Source organism: Phascolarctos cinereus, unplaced genomic scaffold (assembly GCF_003287225.1).
Source record: "Phascolarctos cinereus isolate Bilbo 61053 unplaced genomic scaffold, phaCin_HiC Scaffold_9;HRSCAF=440, whole genome shotgun sequence".
Classification (NCBI taxonomy): domain Eukaryota; kingdom Metazoa; phylum Chordata; class Mammalia; order Diprotodontia; family Phascolarctidae; genus Phascolarctos; species Phascolarctos cinereus.
Genome location: NW_027556402.1, coordinates 15,351,769 through 15,372,319, shown reverse-complemented (window position 1 = coordinate 15,372,319; position 20,551 = coordinate 15,351,769).

Genomic DNA, 20,551 nt, shown 5'->3' with positions numbered 1-20,551 from the left:
GTGGTGGTATCTCCCACAGTGGTAGTGGTGGCTCCTGTAGTGGCAGTAGTAGTGCCTCCTGTGGTGGTAATGGTGGTGGCTCCTATAGTAGCAGTGGTGGCTTCCACAACTCCAGTGGTGGACTCATCTGCTGAGGTTGAGGCATCAGGCTCAGAGGTTGATGCTTCAATAGCTGGGGTGGTGACTTCAGTTCCTGGTGAAGTTGATTCATCTGTTGCAGGGAAAGTAGTACTGTCAATAGCTGATTCAGAAGAGACCTCATCAACTACAGTCGAAGATTCAGATGTTGAGGTGTCAGTGACTGGAGATGTGGCAACAGTGGCAGTGGTAGTCCCCGTCGTGGCAGTGGTGGTGGCCCTCGTCATGGCAGTGGTGGTGGCTCCTGTAGTGGCAGCTGTGGAGACTGTGCTACCTGACACAGTAGTCCTCATTCCAGCTAAAGTAGTAGTGGCTCCAGTAGTTGTGATGACCAAATATATTTGGGCATCAGTTAAGGCATCAGGTTCTTCTGTGACTCCAGCAGAAGTGGTTGGCACTATCTGAAGTGGTCTTTGACCTCCTGGATGTTTATGAGGTTGACGTGGATGGCTTGGGTGTGGGTGAAGACGGGGTGCTGAATGAGATCCTGAATGGTAAGGTTTTGTAGGATGAAGACGGGATGGTAGAGGGTGAAGGAGTTGGGATATGTGTGATGGAGGCCTTGGAGCCTTTGGCTTAGAAAATGAGACAAGTTTATGTGATGGAGCTTTGGCATTGGGACGTGGAATAGCCTTGGAAGGTCTATGTTTCTTGTGTGGAGCTTGGGCATGTGGAGCTTTCTTTGGTGGATGTTGGAGCACTTGAGGTCGTTTTGGTGTATGCTTGGGCCATGTTGGTTTGTTGGTGGGTCGAGAAGGCTTACGGGTGGGCTTGTGCCTTCGTGATGGTTTGTTGGCAGGTTGAGAAGGCTTGAGAGTGGGGTTGGGGCTTCTTGTTACTTTGTTGGAGGGCCAAAAAGGCTTGTAGGTGCCTTTGGAGCTTCTCACTGGTTTGTTGGTGGGTTGAGAAGACTTGCGGGTGGGCTTGGGGCTTCTTGTCACTTTGTTGGAGGGCCGAGAAGGCTTACGGGTGCTTTTGGAGGTTCTCACTGCCTTGTTAGTGGGTTGAGAAGGCTTGTGGATGACTTTGGAAGTTCTCACTGCCTTGCTGGTGGGCCAAGAAGGCTTGCGGGTGACTTTGGAGCTTCTCACTGCTTTTTTAGATGACTGAGAAGGCTTGCGGGTGACTTTGGAGATTCTCACTGCCTTGTTGGTGGGTTGAGAAGGCTTGTGGGTGACTTTGGAATTCTCACTGCCTTGCTGGTGGGCCGAGAAGGCTTGCGGGTGACTTTGGAGGTTCTCACTGCCTTGTTAGTGGGTTGAGAAGGCTTGTGGATGACTTTGGAGATTCTCACTATTTTGTTGGAGGGCTGAGAAGGCTTGCGGATGACTTTGGAGATTCTCACTATTTTGTTGGAGGGCTGAGAAGGCTTGCGGATGACTTTGGAGATTCTCACTGCTTTGTTGGAGGGCTGAGAAGGCTTGCGGGTGACTTTGGAGATTCTCACTGCTTTGTTGGAGGGCTGAGAAGGCTTGCGGGTGACTTTGGAGATTCTCACTATTTTGTTGGAGGGCTGAGAAGGCTTGCGGGTGACTTTGGAGGTTCTCACTGCTTTGTTGGAGGGCTGAGAAGGCTTGCGGATGACTTTGGAGATTCTCACTATTTTGTTGGAGGGCTGAGAAGGCTTGCGGATGACTTTGAAGATTCTCACTGCTTTGTTGGAGGGCTGAGAAGGCTTGCGGGTGACTTTGGAGGTTCTCACTGCTTTGTTGGAGGGCTGAGAAGGCTTGCGGGTGACTTTGGAGATTCTCACTGCTTTGTTGGAGGGCTGAGAAGGCTTGCGGGTGACTTTGGAGATTCTCACTGCTTTGTTGGAGGGCTGAGAAGGCTTGTGGATGACTTTGAGATTCTCACTGCTTTGTTGGAGGGCTGAGAAGGCTTGCGGGTGACTTTGGAGATTCTCACTGCTTTGTTGGAGGGCTGAGAAGGCTTGCGGGTGACTTTGGAGATTCTCACTGCTTTGTTGGAGGGCTGAGAAGGCTTGCGGGTGACTTTGGAGATTCTCACTATTTTGTTGGAGGGCTGAGAAGGCTTGCGGATGACTTTGAAGATTCTCACTGCTTTGTTGGAGGGCTGAGAAGGCTTGCGGGTGACTTTGGAGGTTCTCACTGCTTTGTTGGAGGGCTGAGAAGGCTTGCGGGTGACTTTGGAGATTCTCACTGCTTTGTTGGAGGGCTGAGAAGGCTTGCGGATGACTTTGAAGATTCTCACTGCTTTGTTGGAGGGCTGAGAAGGCTTGCGGGTGACTTTGGAGGTTCTCACTGCTTTGTTGGAGGGCTGAGAAGGCTTGCGGGTGACTTTGGAGATTCTCACTGTTTTGTTGGAGGGCTGAGAAGGCTTGCGGATGACTTTGAAGATTCTCACTGCTTTGTTGGAGGGCTGAGAAGGCTTGCGGGTGACTTTGGAGATTCTCACTATTTTGTTGGAGGGCTGAGAAGGCTTGCGGGTGACTTTGGAGCTTCTCACTGCTTTGTTGGAGGGCTGAGAAGGCTTGCGGGTGACTTTGGAGATTCTCACTATTTTGTTGGAGGGCTGAGAAGGCTTGCGGGTGACTTTGGAGATTCTCATTATTTTGTTGGAGGGCTGAGAAGGCTTGCGGGTGACTTTGGAGGTTCTCACTGCTTTGTTGGAGGGCTGAGAAGGCTTGCGGGTGACTTTGGAGATTCTCACTATTTTGTTGGAGGGCTGAGAAGGCTTGCGGGTGACTTTGGAGATTCTCACTGCTTTGTTGGAGGGCTGAGAAGGCTTGCGGGTGACTTTGGAGATTCTCACTATTTTGTTGGAGGGCTGAGAAGGCTTGCGGGTGACTTTGGAGGTTCTTGATGCTACTGCGGGTTTCTTTGCAGGCCAAGACTGCCTTGATGTAAATTGAGAACCTGTGGACTGTTTGGAGGATATCCTAACTGATTTGGGCCCTACCTTCAAAGGAGACATCTGTTTCCATGCTGGAGATGACTTGGGAACGATCTGGTTAGATAGAGCTACCCTTGATGCAGCTTGAACTGGAACAGAAGACCTTCTTACTGCCTTCAGGGAAGATGATGATTGGGCTTGTGGAGCCTGAGAACGTGAAGATGTAATCTTTCGAGGAACTCCAGCTACAGATGAGGCAGTTGCATGTGGACGAGGCTGAGATTTCCTGGATGGGGATTGAGCAGATGATGGTCTACTTCTCAAAGTTCGAATTGGATTATTTTGGACAAATTTATTGGGTGTTTTCTGTGTTCTCTGGCTTTGCTGACTCTCACTTAACTGTAAGAGAGAAATAAAAGGTATTCCTTCATTTAACAAGCATTTTTTAAGCACCTACAATATGCCAGACATTGTACTAGGCACTAGTGATGCTAACGCAAACATCAAACACTTTGCCCTCAAGAGGCTCATATTCTTTTGGGAGGTGATGGTTGGGAGACCACATGAACACAGATAAATCAATACAAAATATGCATAAGGTAAATATGGAGAGAATCAGGAAAGGTGACGCTTGGCTTGGGTCTTGAGGGAAACTAAGGATTCTTTGAGATGGAAGTGAGGCTTATGTTCTAGGCCAGGGGTTGGGGAACCTGTTCTAGGCCTTGGGAATGCCTGTGGAAAGACACAGGAGTGGTATTTGGACAGCAAACACACCAGTTTGGCTGCTTCATTTAGTGAGGAGCGTGCAACATAGAAGAGCAATGTACAGTAAGTCTGGGAAGGTAGGCTGGATCCATATCACAGAAGGCCAGGGAAGTTTGTGTTGATCTCAGAGGCAATAGGATAATGGGATGTGTGCTTCGGATAGTTTCTATTTTATGAAGATAATGTTTTTGAGTCCCTGCTCCTAAAATCCCAAAGGCAGTGGGGGATTGTTCAGAGAAATGACAGAGGCAAACCTGGTCTTTAGGAATATCAGCTGATGTTTTGAAGTAGTTGGTCGTAGGCCCTGGAGTAGTTAGTATTTCATTACTGACTCGGGGAAAGGTCTTACTCATTCAGTTGATTGAAATCTCCATTGTGATATGGCTGAAATTCGCAAGATCAGCTTATAACCCAATATGGCTTTGAAAGAAAATGTGTCTAGTTTAATGGCCATGGCAGAGTATGGCAACGACAGAAGACTCATCTCTTCTATTGTGTTTTTTTCCCTAAGGTGAGGGGAAATATCTCAGTGGGTAGACAGCTAATTGAAGGGCAGATTGGTATTCCTGACAATCATCCTTCCTTCCGCCTGTCCTCATCTACCTGCACGACCTCCTGACAAACAAATCCTGTAAAACTTTCCAGAGAGCCCTCTTTCAAGGACACGTGGCATATTAATCATCCTCTAGCTCAATAGTCTTCCAACTTTTTTGATCATGCACCCCATTGGCAAGACATTTTTGAGCACTCACTCCTAACATGTGTGTGTTTACCTATTTATAAATTATGTGAAACAAATTTATAAAGTATTCATTAAACACTTATGTGCAAACTACACATGTATGTGTGTACCATGCTTATAATTGTATACATTATAAAATATGCAAGATATAAATTAAACAAAAATGAGATTGGTGAAATAATACTTAATCCCTTTAGAGGTGTTAGAGAACCATTGTAATTTACTGTGTAGGAGAGTAATATAGTCAGACCTAAACATTAGGCGGCTAAGTAGGGGTGGGCTGTAGAGAAGAGAGATGCCCTACTGGCAGGCAGACAGTTCAGGTGAGAAGTTGTTAGACCTTGAACTAGGGTGTCAGCTGTGTGAATAAATAGAAGAGTACGGTTTTGAGGATTGTTGTGGAGGTAGAAATGCCTGGGCAACTAACCGTGTAGGTGGGGAAAGGACGAGTGTGGAGCTAGAGATGTTACATGGGTTCTGAACCTGGGAAGGATGGTGGCTCTTTCAACAGAAATTGGCAGGTTTGAAAGAGGGGACAGTCCTTTTTTTTTTGGAGGTAGTGGAAGGAAAGAAGGGGAAGAGAATGTAGTGAAATCTTTGATGGGGATCACAAGAGATTTAGCTTCTCCAAAACATCAGAACTTACTGGAAAACAACTGGTAAAGGCCAAAATGAGTGCAATCAGGATTGGAGTCTTCATCCTGTCTTTCTGGCCCCTGCAAGTAAGAAGCAGAAGAATTCTCTAGTAATGGTGTGACAATGAATAATTAACTCTGATCAAGTTGCTTTTAGGTCTAAGATTACAATTTCAAAAGTCATCCTAAGAATCCACATACAAGATGATTTCTCTAACACAATGTAGAAACTTTAAAATTACCCTACATTAAAATGCAGATTGAAAATAATTATCTTGTTCCAAAGCACACTTATTATACTGTTGATTCAATGATGAAGCCTTTTGTGTTAGGGGAAGGGGGGGAGTGGTCATAGGACCACTCAGGTTCATGTAGTTTAGAAGCAACTCTTTTGTACCTTCGTATAAGGTATATACCCTTATACCCAGTGAGAAGTAGTGAGTACAGAATTAGCCTCACAGTCAGGAAGTCATAGGTTCATCCTGGCTGTGTGATCCTGTACAAATCACTTAGCCTCTCTGTTCTTACGAACTCTCTAAGACTTTAAGTTAGAGAGAAGGTGCAAGGATGGATTAGTAGAGAGATTTCCTGTACTGATGAAACCATAGGTTCAGTCCATATTTCTATGCATCCTTGAATAACCAAAGGAATCTATGGCCACGCTCACTTAGGACTGTTTCCCATCGTACAACTTTAGTGTTCTTAAGGTTTAAATTCTCCTTCAAGTTTTTTATGTGGCATCATCATAATTCTATTTTGCTCATCCCAAATAGGCTTTCCTGGTTAATTTTGCCCTTCGACACTGGTCCATGCTCCCTGACCCCATCACCCCATGAGCAGCATTAGAGATGCCATGGTAGGGCCTTTGTTGGAAAACTGTGTAAACCTGGGCACCAGTGGCTCTGGGCTTTGGACCCAAGAACATACCTCACTATTCCTCAGGCTGAACCCAGTGGGATGGTGGGAGTGAGGGAGGAGGGAGGCCACATGTGACATCTGTCCATACCTTTCTATTTTGTGTTTGGATATGAGTATCAACAAGCCATTCCATCTCATTCTAGTGCCATTCACCTGGATTTGATCCTAAATTTGGATGCTATTCTTCAATGGCAGAAATGAGAAACACAAATGATAATGGGCCTAGCCGTAGATGCAGCAGCACATGCGTTTAGATGCAGCACTCTCTCTCTCTCTCTCCATCTCTTTGTCTGTCTGTCTGTCTCTCCCCCCCACCTGTCTCTTGCTAGCTGTCATAAAGACAGAGAACAGAATGCTGTGTGTGTGTTTGTGTGTTACCATTCTGTTATCTCTCCTTATGAAATAGTTGGTCTTTAAAGGGTGATCCCAGCACCAGTATTTCAAATGGTGAAAGTCTAGATGTCAAAGAGGACCTCAAAGGTCAACTAGTCCAACACCTTCATTTTACAGGTAAGAAAACTAAAGCCCCAGGAATTGACATGAGGTATCCAAGGCCATCTAGCTGTTTATTAGCAATATTGACCAAAAGTCCTAACTCCAGAGTCAGTGGCCTGAGGAAGTACTAAGAGGTGAAGGATGGGAGACCATTATGAGAGTGAAAAATAGGAGGTATAAAGCTCATAGAAAAGTGGAATGATAGAAGCTTAGGGTCATATAGGAAAATGTCAATTTCTAAATAGGAAAGTGTTGTTGGAACACTCGTAGGTAGTGAAGAGACCTAGTGTATGACTATTGTATGTATGGCTGAGATAGAGTGAAGGAGTGTAGTGGTTATGACTTTTAAACAGGATATAGTATTGGGAGTTTAGGGGGTTTGAAAGAACATCTTATGGATATGAAAGTCCCCTAGTATAAGAGCAGGAGTTGGGGAGGATTGGAAGATGGTGAGCCAGGTGCTGAACTGTAGAAAACAAGGGGTGTGTCACTTATAAAAATTCTCAAATCTGTACACTTAGAAAACATGGAAACAGACTTTTATAACATATTCTAAAAATCCTACAAAGGAAGAATTTTAGTGGGTTTGGAACTCATTCATCAAAATTACAAGAGTGTAATACCTTCCAGCCAGTTTGCAAGAATCAATTAACATCAGGGAAGATGAAAATCTACCAGCAGAATTTCAACCAAAAAACCCCTTTGCTTAATTGGTTGTTAGGATTCAAAACTGAGTATCATGATTACAGTAAGCATAGCCAGTGATGCATTTCTTGCACTTGAAACAAAAACATCATAAAGAAAGTTAACAGATGTCTAGCACCTATTACATGCCAGGCACTGTTCTAAGCATTCTGTAAATATGATTTCATTTCATCCTCACTACAAACCTGGGAAATTTGTGCTGTTATCATTACTATTTTACAGACGAGGAAGCTGAGGAAAACAGAAGTTAAGTGACTTACCCATGGTCACACAGTTAGTTTGAGGCTAGATTTAAACTCGGTTCTAGTGCTCTGTCCACCTGCCCCACCTAGCTTCCCTACTCCCCCTTCTCCATAGCAAAATAAAGCGTATTCAATCACATGGCTCTCACTAAAGTATTATTAGTAGTAATATTTTAGTGATGGCAGAAAGAATTTTTGTCCCGTCAATTTTACTTTTATTTTTAAAGTATTTCATCTTTAAATCATTCTTTAAAATGTCTTGTTGTGTAAATTTTATAATGTACATAATTATAGTAGTTCCTATAAATAATTTACAAATAAGAGAATAGATACCTATTTGGAGTGTATGCTCAAAACTGTTTTGTAGGAGTGTGTAGTAAAAAGAGTTGAGAGTCTGTTGTCCTGCACAGTGAACTCTAATGGTTCCACGTTGCCTTTAAAATTAAGTATAAGCTGCTTTGTCCACCTACACCCAAGCTGCCTTTACAATCTTATTGTGCATTATTCCCCTTCTCATACTTTCTGATCTGTCCAAATTGGTGTTCTTGCTGCTGCTCACACTTACTAATCTATCTTTCATCCCTATGTCTTTGCATAGGTTTGTGCCCGCATGCCTGACCCTCTTTCCTTGCCTCTACTTAGAATTCCTTGTTTATTTCAAAACACAGTCCAAATGACACCTCCTACATGAAGCCTTCCCTTCTACTCCCATTATATTGCTCTTAGTAAGTAACATTCCCCAAAGAAAAAATCACCTCATGTTTATGTTGGTGCTTGTATTCTTTCCAAATAGAACATAAGTTCCTTCAGGACAAGGACTATTTCATTTTTCTTTGTCTTTGTGCCTGTAGCAACAGCACAATGTCTGGCTCTTAATAGATGTTTGTTGGTTAATTAGCATTATTATTTGTAAACCCAAGTCAGGATTGTATGCTTGACCACTGTTCCCCAAACCCACCTACACACACACACACACACACACACACACACACAAATTACTTAACCTTTAGACTATGATTTAGGATGATAAAAAAACACCAGGCTCAATAATACATCATTTCATATTTCTTAAAAGCCAGACCCGAGCGTGATACCCTTGCATTGACTTAGCTTATTGTCATGGACATACTAGTTGTACCTGGGCCAAGCTTTGAATGAAGAAGGGAGTGATGATGAAGACAGAAGAGAGATAATGGAAGAGAGTGTGCCCCAAAGCCTTTGGGGTCACCCAAGTCAGTACCTTGAGAGGGGTCCCTTCCCTTGTGTCCTGGCCAGATGTTGCCACTTCTTGACCCAGGTGCTACACTCAGTTACTTGTTGATTCCCAAGGAAAATGAAGAGACAGACTGATTGTATCTTGGTCTAATAAAGGAGCCGGGCTTCAATATGTCCCTCCTACTTTTTGTCTAGTGGGGGAAGAAAGGAAGAGTTTCATGAAGAAGGAATTGCTCCAAGTTAATCCTGAACCAAAACTAGGACAGATGCTGCCTGTGAAATGTTCTCTGGAACATTGTGATGTATTATCCTATCTTTCCCTAGGAAAGGATAGGGGTAGAGTCATTCAAAAGCTTCATTTTAGTTTTCAGAAATTTAACTCTAAAATGTCTAGGATCTATTTTTTTATATTTTTCTAAAGAAAAATAACTCAATTAAACATCTAAGATTCATTTACTATTTTATGCATCATCAGATATTTTCTGCTCTTGGGACCCTGATTAACTGTTTTTTTGCATGTTTCAATTCCTTATTTCACAGTTTGTTTTTTTTTCATTAGGGGAAAAAAAGTTGAGTCATGGCTAAGGGGATTTCTTGACTAAATTAAAAAAAAATATTTCTATCCTGATCAGTGAGGGCAAGTTTTCTATTAGTTGGAGAAGCCAATAAAGCGTGTTTTATTGTTTGCATGTTTCAATTCCTTATTTCACAGTTGTTTTTTTTGATTAGGGGAAAAAAAGTTCAGTCATGGCTAAGGGGATTTTTTGGCTAAATTGGAAAAAAAATTTCTTTCCTGATCAGTGAGGGCAAACTTTCTATTAGTTAGAGAAACCAATAAAACATTCTATAAGATAAAGGAAAAATTAGAAAGCAGGATTTTCTAGTTTTTTGTTAGTGTTGTCCTTTCTAGGCATTTTCCCCATTTCAGTTGCATGATCAAGAAAATGAGAAATAGTTATCTTTTATTATACTCATTATATTCAAAGTGCCTACACACTGTTGTAAAAATGTTTCCTCCTGTGTCCAAGTTAAGACTACCGAAGGAATGACCAGTGGGATTGTGAGGCTAGCAATATAACCTTGAAGTTGTTCAAGAAGACCTGAGTTCAGATCCTACCTCCAAAACCTAATGGCCATCAATAAACCTCTCCAGGCCAGACAGCTTTCTAAGACTCTAAATTACAAATGTATTGTCATTAACACAATCAGTTTTACATTATTGTGTCCATCCTCATTTGCCCATGTAATATATTTATTATTACTTTTAATCCAACATTAATAGTAAGCATTCCTGACTCCATGCAAAATGTGGGCTCACCCTTCCCACCTCCCCACCCCCCACCCATGATGCTGCTTGCCAACACATTTAGTTCAAGAGCCACAGATGAACACATATAACCTCGTAAAGGCAAAGGCGGTTGGGGTGGGTGGATGGATTGTCATTCTTAACATATAGGACATTGGTGTGATAATTGGTATCAAAATAAGTGCTGTGCCAGTCATAGAACAATCCATAATATTGTCTTTTCATGGGAATTGAGGTAATCTTTTGAAAGCCCAAAATGTGACACACACTGAAACCGTAATGCTGATTTGATTAGTGATGCAATCGGCAACGTTTACTTCCCCAGTTTCCCATTTCCCTTAAAATACCAAGATCTGAGATTCTTCTGAATTTTTAGCCATTTGAGGGAGGCCTTTGGGGGTCAGGCTTCTGCTTTTGTAGATTTTTTTCTTCAGTACCTTGAAACTTCTGACTTAGAGCCATTAATTTTTGAGGAAAAGAAAGAATGAAAGAAAGAAAAGGAAAGAAAGGAAAAAGAAGGGAGGAAAGAAAGAAGGAAGGCAAGAAAGAAAGAAAAAGAAAAAATAGCTTTATAGCCTTTATGTGGATTTTTTTGGTAACGTGTTATTATTGGACGTGGCGTTCTTGTACCATACCCCTATGGTGTATCTTTTAGTACTTATCTTTTAGTTTATCACACCTCCCTAAAAATAACTCTAGAGCTTCAAGAAAGTCTTTTTTTATTTTTTAATGTATTTATATTGATTTATTTGAGTTATCAACAATCACTTCCATAAGCTTTTGGGTTTTAAATTTTTCTCCCCCTCCCTCCAACCTCCCTCCCCAAACAGCATGAAATCTGATATAGGCTCTACATATACATTCCTATTAAACATATTTTCACATTAGTCATGTTGTAAGGAAGAATTAGAACCAATAGGAGGAACCACAAGAAAGAGGAAACAAAGCAGAAGAAAAAAAAAGAGCAAATAGTATGCTTCAATATGCATTCAAACTCCATAGTTCTTTTTTTGGATGTGGATAGCACTTTCCATCATGAGACTTTGGAGTTGTCTTAGATCCTTGCATTGCTGAGAAGAGCTAAGTCTATCAAAGTTAGTCATCACACAACAAGGCTGTTACTGTGTACAGTGTTCTCCTGATTATGCTCACTTCCCTTAGCATCAGTCCATGCAAGTCTTTCCAGGTTTTTCTCAAGTCCACCTGCTCATCATTTCTTATAGCACAATGGTATTCCATTACATCCATATACCACAACCTGTTCAGCCATTCCTGAATTGATGGGCATCCCCTCAATTTCCAATTCTTGGCCACCACAAAAAGAGCTGCTATAAGTATTTTTGTATATGTGGGTCCTTTTCCCATTTTGATCTCTTTGGGATACTGCCCTAGAAGTGCTATTGCTGGGTGAAAGGGTATGCACATTTTTATAGCCCTTTGGGCATAGTTCCAAATTGCTCTCCAAAATGGTTGGATCATTTCACAACTCCACCAACAATGCATTAGTGTTCCAGTTTTCCCACATCTTTTCTCACATTTATCATTTTCCTGTTGTTTTTTTATGTTGGCCAATCTGATAGCTGTGATGTAGTATTGCAGAGTTATTTTGATTTGCATTTCTCTAATCAACAGTGATTCAGAGCATTTTTCATATGCCTATAGATGGCTTTAATTTCTTCATCTGAGAACTGCCTGTTCATATCCTTTGACCATTTATCATTTGGGGAATGACTTGTATTCTTATGTATTTGACTATATATTTTAGAAATTGGGCCCTTATCAGAGATACTGGTTGTAAAAATTCTTTCCCAGTTTTCTGCTTTCCTCCTAATCTTGTTTGCATTGTCTTTGTGCAAAAACCTTTCAATTTAATGTAATAAAAATTATCCATTTTGCATTTCATAATGTTCTCTGTCTCTTGTTTGGTCATAAATTCTTCTGTTCTCCATAAATCTGACAGGTAAACTATTCCTTGCTCTCCCAGGTTGCTTATATTATCAACCCTTATATCTAAACCATGAATCCATTTTGACTTTATTTTGGCATATGGTGTGAGATTTTGGTCTATGCCTAGTTTCTGCCATACTCTTTTCCAGTTTTCCCAGCAGGTTTTGTCAAATAGTGAGTTCTTATCCCAGAAGCTGGGGTCTTTGGGTTTATAAAATAGTAGATCACTTTCGTCATTGACTACTGTGTCTTGCATATTTAACCTATTCCACTGATCCACCTCCCTATTTCCTAGCCAGTACCAAGCAGTTTTGATGATTGGTGCTTTATAATACAATTTAAGATCTGGAATTGCTAGGCCACCTTCCCCTGCATTTCTTTTCATTAGTTCCTTGATATTCTGGACCTTTTGTTTTCCAAATGAATCTTTTTATTTTTTCTAGCTCTATAAAGTGATTTTTGGTAGTTTGATTGGTATGGCATTGAATAAGTAAATTAGGTTAGGTAGAATTGTCATTTTTATTATATTAGTTCAGCCTACCCATGAGCAACTGATGTTTTTCCAATTATTTAGATCTGACTTTATTTGTGTGGAAAGTGTTTTGTAATTGTGTTCCTATGGTTCCTTGGTTTGTTTCTGTAGGTAGACTCCTAAATATTTTATAACATCTACAGTGACTTTAAATGGAATTTCTCTTTCTATCTCTTACTGTTGAACTTTGCTGGCAATATATAGAAATGCTGATGATTTATGTGGGTTTATTTTATAGCCTGCAACTTTGCTAAAGTTGTTTATTATTTCAAGTAGTTTTTTACTTGATTCTCTAGGATTCTCTAAGTATATCATCATGTCATCTGCAAAGAGTGATAGCTTTGTTTCTTCTTTGCCTATTCTAATACCTTCAATTTGTTTTCTTCTCTTATTGCTAAAGCTAACATTTCCAGTATGATATTGAATAACAGTGGTGATGATTGACATCCTTGTTTCACCCCCGATCTTATTAGAAATGCATCTAGTTTATCCCCAGGTTTTAGGTAAATGCTACGTATTATTTTAGGAAGACTCCATTTATTTCTATGCTCTCGAGTGTTTTTAATAGGAATGGGTGTTGTATTTTGTCAAAAGCTTTTTCTGCATCTATTGAGATGATCATGTGGTTTCTGTTAGTTTTGGTGTTGATATGATCAATTATGCTGATAGTTTTCCTAATATTGAACCAGCCCTGCATTCCTGGTATAAATCCTACCTGGTCATAGTACATTATTCTTGTGATAAGTTGCTATAATGTATTTGCTAATATTTTATTTAAAATTTTCGCATCTATATTTATTAGGGAAATTGGTGTATGATTTTCTTTCTGTTTTGACTCTTCCCAGTTTAGGTATCAACACTATATTTGTATCATACAAAGAATTTGGTAAGACTCCATTTCCACCTATTTTCCCAAATGATCTATACAGTATTGGAATTAATTGTTCTTTAAATGTTTGATAGAATTCACTTGTAAATGCATTTGGCCCTGGAGATCTTTTCCTAGGGAGTTCATCAATGGCTTGTTCAGTTTCTTTTTCTGAGATGAGGTATTTAAGTATTTTACTTATTCTTCTGTTAATCTGAGCAAATTATATTTTTGAAAATATTCATCCATTTCACTAAGACTGTCAAATTTATTTGCATACAGTTAGGCAAAATAGTTCCTAATTATTGTTTTAATTTTGTCCTCATTGGTGGTGAATTCATCCTTTTCATTTTTGATACTGGTAATTTGGTTTTGTTCTTTTTTTTTTTAAATTAAATTAACCAAAGGTTTATCTATTTTATTGGGTTTTTTTCATAAAACCAGCTCTTAGTTTTATTTATTAGTTCAATAGTTTTCTTAATTTCAATTTTATTAATCCTTTTTTTGCTCTTCAGTATTTCTAATTTGGTGTTTAGTTGAGGATTTTTAATGTGCTCTTTTTCTAGCTTTTTTAGTTGCATGCCCAATTTATTGATCTCCTCTTTCAGTATTTTATTCCTGTAAGCATTTAGAGATATAAAACTTCCCCTAAGAACTGCTTTTGCTGCATCACATAAGTTTTGGTATGTGATCTCATTATTATCATTCTCTTGAATGAAGTTATTGATTATTTCTATGATTTGTTTGACCATTCATTCTTTAGGATTAGATTATTTAGTTTCCAATTAATTTTTAGTCTATCTTTCCATGGCCCTTTATGATCTATAATTTTTATTGCATCATGATCTGAAAAGGATGCATGTAATATTTCTGCCTTTCTGCATTGGATTGTGAGGTTTTTATGCCCTGATATGTGGTCAGTTTTTGTGTATGTGCCATGTGCCGATCAAACACTAGGCGTCTGAACTTAGGTGGTTTTGTTTTTTCTTGGCCTTGCTTTCATAGTCTATTCCACTAACCTAGTTTTCTTTTTTTTAAAAACAGTAATAAAACTTTTTAAATACTTAATTACTTTGTAATGAAGTGGAAATTTTAGCTGTTCTTCACTACTGTTTATTTAATTTCTTTTGAAATTCTTGATTGTGTTTCTCTATATGAATTTTTTATATTTTCTTTTTTTAATTTTTAAAATTTATTTTGATTTATCAATAATCACTTCCATATGCTTTTGAGTTTAAAATTTTTCTCCCCCTTCCTCACCACCACCCTCCCCAAGACAGCGCACAATCTGATATAGGCTATACATTTACATTTCTATTAAACATATTTTCACATTAGTGGTGTTGTAAATAAAAATTAAGACCAATATGAAGAACCATCAGAAAGAGGAAACAAAACTCAACAAAAGAGAAAAAAAATAGCGATTCAACTTCCCTAGTTCTTTCTTTGGATGTGGATAGCATTTTCCATCACGAGGCCTCTGGAGATGTCTTAGATCCTTGTATTGCCAGGATTTTTAAAATTTTCTTTGGTTCCCTGAAGTATCTCCTCAACAGCTTGATTGTTATAATGCTAAACTGGTAGATTAATTTTGCTGTTAAAATAATTTAAAATATTATTTTAGACCATTTAAAATAGCTAGACAGTATAAAATACCTGAGCGTATACCCACCAAAACAGACACAGGAACTATATGAATGTAAACATAAAATACTTTTTATACAAATAAACTCAGATCTAAATAACTGAGGTAATGTTTATTGTTTGAGGGTAGATAAAGCCAATATAATTTTTAAAATGACAGTTTTACCTAACCTATTTATTCAACATCATCCCAATTAAATTAATAAAAAAATTATTTTACTGAGTTAGAAAAAATAATAAAGTTCATTTGGAAGAACAAAATGTCAAGAACTTCAAAGAAACCAGAGGGAAACGATGTGAAGCAACTAGAGTCAGCCATATCAGACGTTAAACTATATTATAAGGGACAGCATTGTTGAAGTGTAAAAAGGACAATTTAAATTAACATTTTCTTGTATAAATAAAACCTATGTAGCCAAGAAGAGAAGAAATGAAGAAAATTGGGAGACAATTTTTCATAGACAGTCTCTCAGGATGTGATTGGGTTGGAATGTTGCTGTGGGGTAGGAAACGATGAACTGGTTGATTTAGAAAAACATGGAAAGAGTTGGACTTAGGAAGGAAGATGCTGTCCACTTTCAGAGAAACAGACGACAGGAGGAAATGAGCCTAGTACAGCCTTACATATATGTGCATGAGTGTTTATGTATATATATGTTATGCTTAGGGATATATATTTATATGTATATATCCATGCTTAATTGTAGCCTTCTTTAGCATGGGGGGAGGGGAAAAATAAAATAAAAAGCGCCCACCAGGGAGCCGAAGAAAACCAACAAGGAAACAAAGAAAAGCCAGGCAGCTTTGAAACAATGTGTAGTAGTTATTGTATAGGTTCTCTTGAAATGGAAATTTATTGTTTTATATTGAATCCTCTCATGGTCTGCGGTGTACATGGCAATTTTTTTTTCTTTTTGTAATTTTGTATTTAAGTTTAAAATTTAAAAAAAATGCATAAAATAATGCTGGGACCGAAAATGAATACTGAATATTTCCTAATATAGTTACAAATTCCTTGATTTCTATAAGTACTGTTTAATTGTAATCATAGAAGTCTTTATGTATCTTAGAAAGTTTAATCCTGGATATTTTATGTATTCTAGAGTTATTGTAAATGGAATTTTTGTTCATATTTTTCCTTTGTGGTTTTGTTAGCAATATGCAGAAAAGCTGATTTTGTTAACTTATTTTTTGTACCACTTTGCAGCTATTTGAATCACCTTGATTCATTTTTTAATTGATTCTTGGGGATTTCCCAAGAAATTAATCACCTTTCATGTAAATAGGGGTAATTTTGCCTACCACTATAGATTCATTCTTTCTCATCTTACGGTTGTAAGTAGCATTTCTAGCACTATGTCAGATAACGGTGGAGAAAGGAATTATATTTGCTACATCACTAAAGATTACTCAAAGGGTGATAATGAACTGTGCTCTCTATCTCTTATAGAATTGATATTTCTAAGAGCCACAGCAAGAAAAAAGGACCTGGGGCATGATCTATAAACCAATGATTTAGAAAAAGGAACTCAAATAGGTGCCTTAGAAACTGTAACTCCATGAAAAAATACAGAGATTAAAAAGGGAATAAATAAGCATAAGGTGTACGAATAAAAAAAAGTCTGAAACAGAAAAGGAAGAGAAGAGAATAATTTACTATACATTGTGTGAATCCAAAAAAGCAGGAGTTGCAATAAGGTTATCAGACAGAGGACAAAGTATCTAAATTACTTGCAGGGCATAATACATGCATGTCTTTGGGCTTATGCCTATCCCTAATACGTAAACAAGTGGCCATAAAATGCAAAAAAAAAAAAAAGCCACACTAGCTAGGAATAACATTATCAGTAGGTCAATGAAGAACACACCTAAATATAAATTAGTCGTTGAAGCACAAATAAACAATGAGCAGTACGGAGGCGGCGAGTAGGCATTGCTCTCTTAGTAAGCCCTAAAGCAGATGTAAATGACGGCAGAGAGTGTCTGGCCCTGGAGTCAGGAAGGCCTGAGTTCAAATCTGGCCTCAGATACTAGCTGTGTGACCCTGGGTAGGTTAAGTAACTCTGTTTGCCTCAGTTTCCTCATCTGTAAAGTGACTTGGAGAAGGAAATGGCAAACCATTGTAATATCTTGGCCAAGAAAATCCCAAATGAGGTCATGAAGAGTTGGCTATGATTAAAAACAACTGAACAGCAAATAGACTCTTTGCTAATAATGTACTCCATATTTTTGGTTGACATTCATGAGGGATATTAGTCTGTGGAAGAGGCTCTAAACCTGAAATCCACGGACCCTGTGGGATCTGTGGGGGTCTATGAACTTAGATGGAAAAAAATTACACCTTTATTCTTATTAACTTCCAACTGAAATTTATCATTTCTTTCAATTATTTAAAAACAGTCTGAGATCTCCACAGACTTAGTTACCAAAGGCCCTATGACACACAAAAAGTGAAGAATGTTCATATTTTCTTTTTCTGCTTTGTGTTTCCATGGTTTGGGTATTAAGATCATATTTGTATCATAGAAGAAATTTGTAGGATCTTATCTAATTGTTTTTTCAAACAGTTCATGTAATAATTCAGATTCTCTTTGATTATTGTATGGAATTGATATGTAAATTTTTTTGTCCCTGGGGTTGATAATTGGTGATACTTTTCCTCTTCTTTAGTCATGACGTATTATTAATTTCATCTTATGGCATGAAAGTTCCACAAAATGTGTTACTAGTATATGAGTAAGCAAATTACTTCTCACTAGGCATGGAACATTTTTCAGCAGGATATCCAAGTAGGTGGCAGTATTCTGTTTTACTTCTTGTTAGTGGCTAACCCTTGGGAAAACCTTGTTGTTTTTTTTTTCCTTTGGGGGGCTCCTTTGCATATGTGTTATTAGGAATTATGTCACCTAAGGCCAAATATTTGGTGGAGGAGGGGACATTACAAGGAGGGGCTGGTGGAGGAGAAGCCAGAGAGAAAGAAGGTCTTATTTGATAGGAGTTGGTGGCAGGTGGTGCAGAGATGACCATGCAGGTGAAAAAGATAGTCTGACTGTGGGTGCAATTGCATTGATAAAGGAAAATGTGTCCTCCAGTGCCTGTTTGTAGGCTCAACTCTAATCCTAATGCCTTTTTAGTTCAGGTTCAATGCTGGCACAAAATAAGGCACAATAAAGGAAGTTTACTTTGTTCAAACACAGCGAGGATGTACAAGGATACACCAGTACTTGGCCCCACTTGTCTTCATCTGGAAATGCATCTGGTCAGTAAGTCTTCATGGTGTGGTGCCTTATACAGTCTTAGGCACCCACCAAGGCTGAGAGGCATGCCCTTATGCCCCCAGCCCAGGAAGCTGCATTAGGGAGAGGGGCAATCAGGTTTTGTAGGGGAAAGAAGTCGGGGAAGTCATACCTTGGTTCTGTGACAGTCACACACAGAATGGGGAGGGAATCAGATCAAGGAACAGGGAATCACGGTGAGGGAAACTGAGGGAACTGAGGAGATCGTTCCATAAACAGGGGCTACTGAAACACCGTAAAGTGAGACTTAGAAATGGTGTCTCCGCAGCAAAGAATCATCACTTCTGTCCCTAGATGCAAAGCTCCCTTCGACACGCGCTAGTTATGTCTCTTCTTGTAAGTCATGATCGCTCATTGTGTTTCTCCCGAAATATTCAATACCAGGACAGCAATCTGTTTACTGCTGGCAGCCTCCTGTGCTTAAAGAGGCAGAGATAACAGCATCATTTGGAGATGTAAGGCACTCTGAAGCATTCTCAGGCTGGTGCGTTCCTTCTAAGGATGCAGCAGCAGGTCAGACTGGGGTGTTCAGATCTTCAGTGAGTTCACCCGAGAGGCCCCTCATAGATAGAAATGTTTACTGGCTGGACCGATATGAAATTTCTAGCTGTGGGATCCCGGGCAAGTCACTTAACTTTTCTTACCCTCCATTTCCTTGCCAGGAAAGTGGGGGTGATATTAGCACCTACCTCACAGGGTTCTGATGATCATTAGATAAGATGACACACGTAAAGGCCTTGGAAAACCTGAAGACATTCTGGAGGAGAGTTACGATTGTTGTTGTTGTCGAGAGACAGTCAGGGGTGATGGCCTAGGAGCTGGCCTTGGAGCCGGGCAGGTCTGATTTCAAGCTCTGTCCCATCATGTACTGGTTCTGTGGCCTTGGGCAAGTCACCCATGGGCACTCAGTGAGCATCTCTTCACTATGCCTCTAAGATTATACATCGCAGGGAAGGCACTATCTTGTATTGCTGGAGGGAGTTTCCTCAGCTGGAAATTCCCCTAGCATAGGTCCAGTTTCTATAACAATCACAATTATTATTATTAATAATTTAAACTCTTCTCCCTAACTTGTATTCCTTTTGTCCTGTTTCTGTTCCTTGAAGTCAAGTGAAACAAATCTCATCCCTCTTTTGCAAGACAATCATCTAAACACTTCATTTCTAGGCCAAACATCCTCAGACTGTTCAACCAATCCACATATTCCTGGCACACAGTGGGTGCTTAATAAGCACGTGTTGACTTGACTTATGTGGTGTGTTTTTCCAGTTCCAAAACTTTTCTGGTCTATCGTTCCAGGTTAGTCAGATCTCTTTGTAGCCCGACTCTCCCTTCCAGTGTATTAACTAGCCTTACGAGGTTTGTGTTAAACACAAAATTGATGAGCGTGCTATCCATACTTTCATCCAAGTCATTGACAAAAACAAAATAATGCTGAGGACAATTCCCCAGGGGCGTGTCACTGAAGCCCATCCTCTAGGTTGACCTAGATCCACTAATCATCACACTCAGGTCCAACAGCTCAACCAGGACCAAATCCACCTGAATGCATTACCCATATCTTGTCCAGCCCACATCTTGTCTGTTTGTCCACAAAGATATTGTGAAAGACATTGTTAAATACTTGCCCCATGTCTATGACATCTCCTTGACTACTTACTAGGCTAGCAGCCCTACCCTGCCCCGAAATTAATTAGCCTGAGATCCCAGTGATGACCTCTAAGTCCTTCTGAGGTCATGGAATGGATGCATTTGCTTAGTTAACCCTTGCATCCCTGGGGCCTAAGCCCCTTTTGGAAGTTATTTGGAACAAAATGCCCCAATTTAAATAAGAAACCCACAGCAGCCATGAACCCAAGGGGGGAATTGAGTACAATCTTGTCATTGGCCAAGACCATCATGGCCAGTGGGTACCTCCCCCCAGTTGCTTGTAGCTTCTCTGGCTTAAGTCATCTGGCAGCCAGCGGGGATATTTCCATAATCTCTGGGGAGACAGCTTGAAGAAACCTCAGAGACCATCTGATTAAGTTCTCTTCATTTTACAGTTGAGGAAACTGAAGTTTGTGGGCGTTCAGTAGCTTATTTAAAGACACAGTGATGGTAGGTGTCAGTGGCAGGATTTGAACCCTGTTACCCTGCTTCTCAAGCCGGTGCTCTTTCCATTATACCATGTTGTTGTGTTTAGTTGTTTTTTAGTTGTGTCTGACTCTTTGTGACCCCATTTGAGGTTTTCTTGTCAAAGAGAGTTTG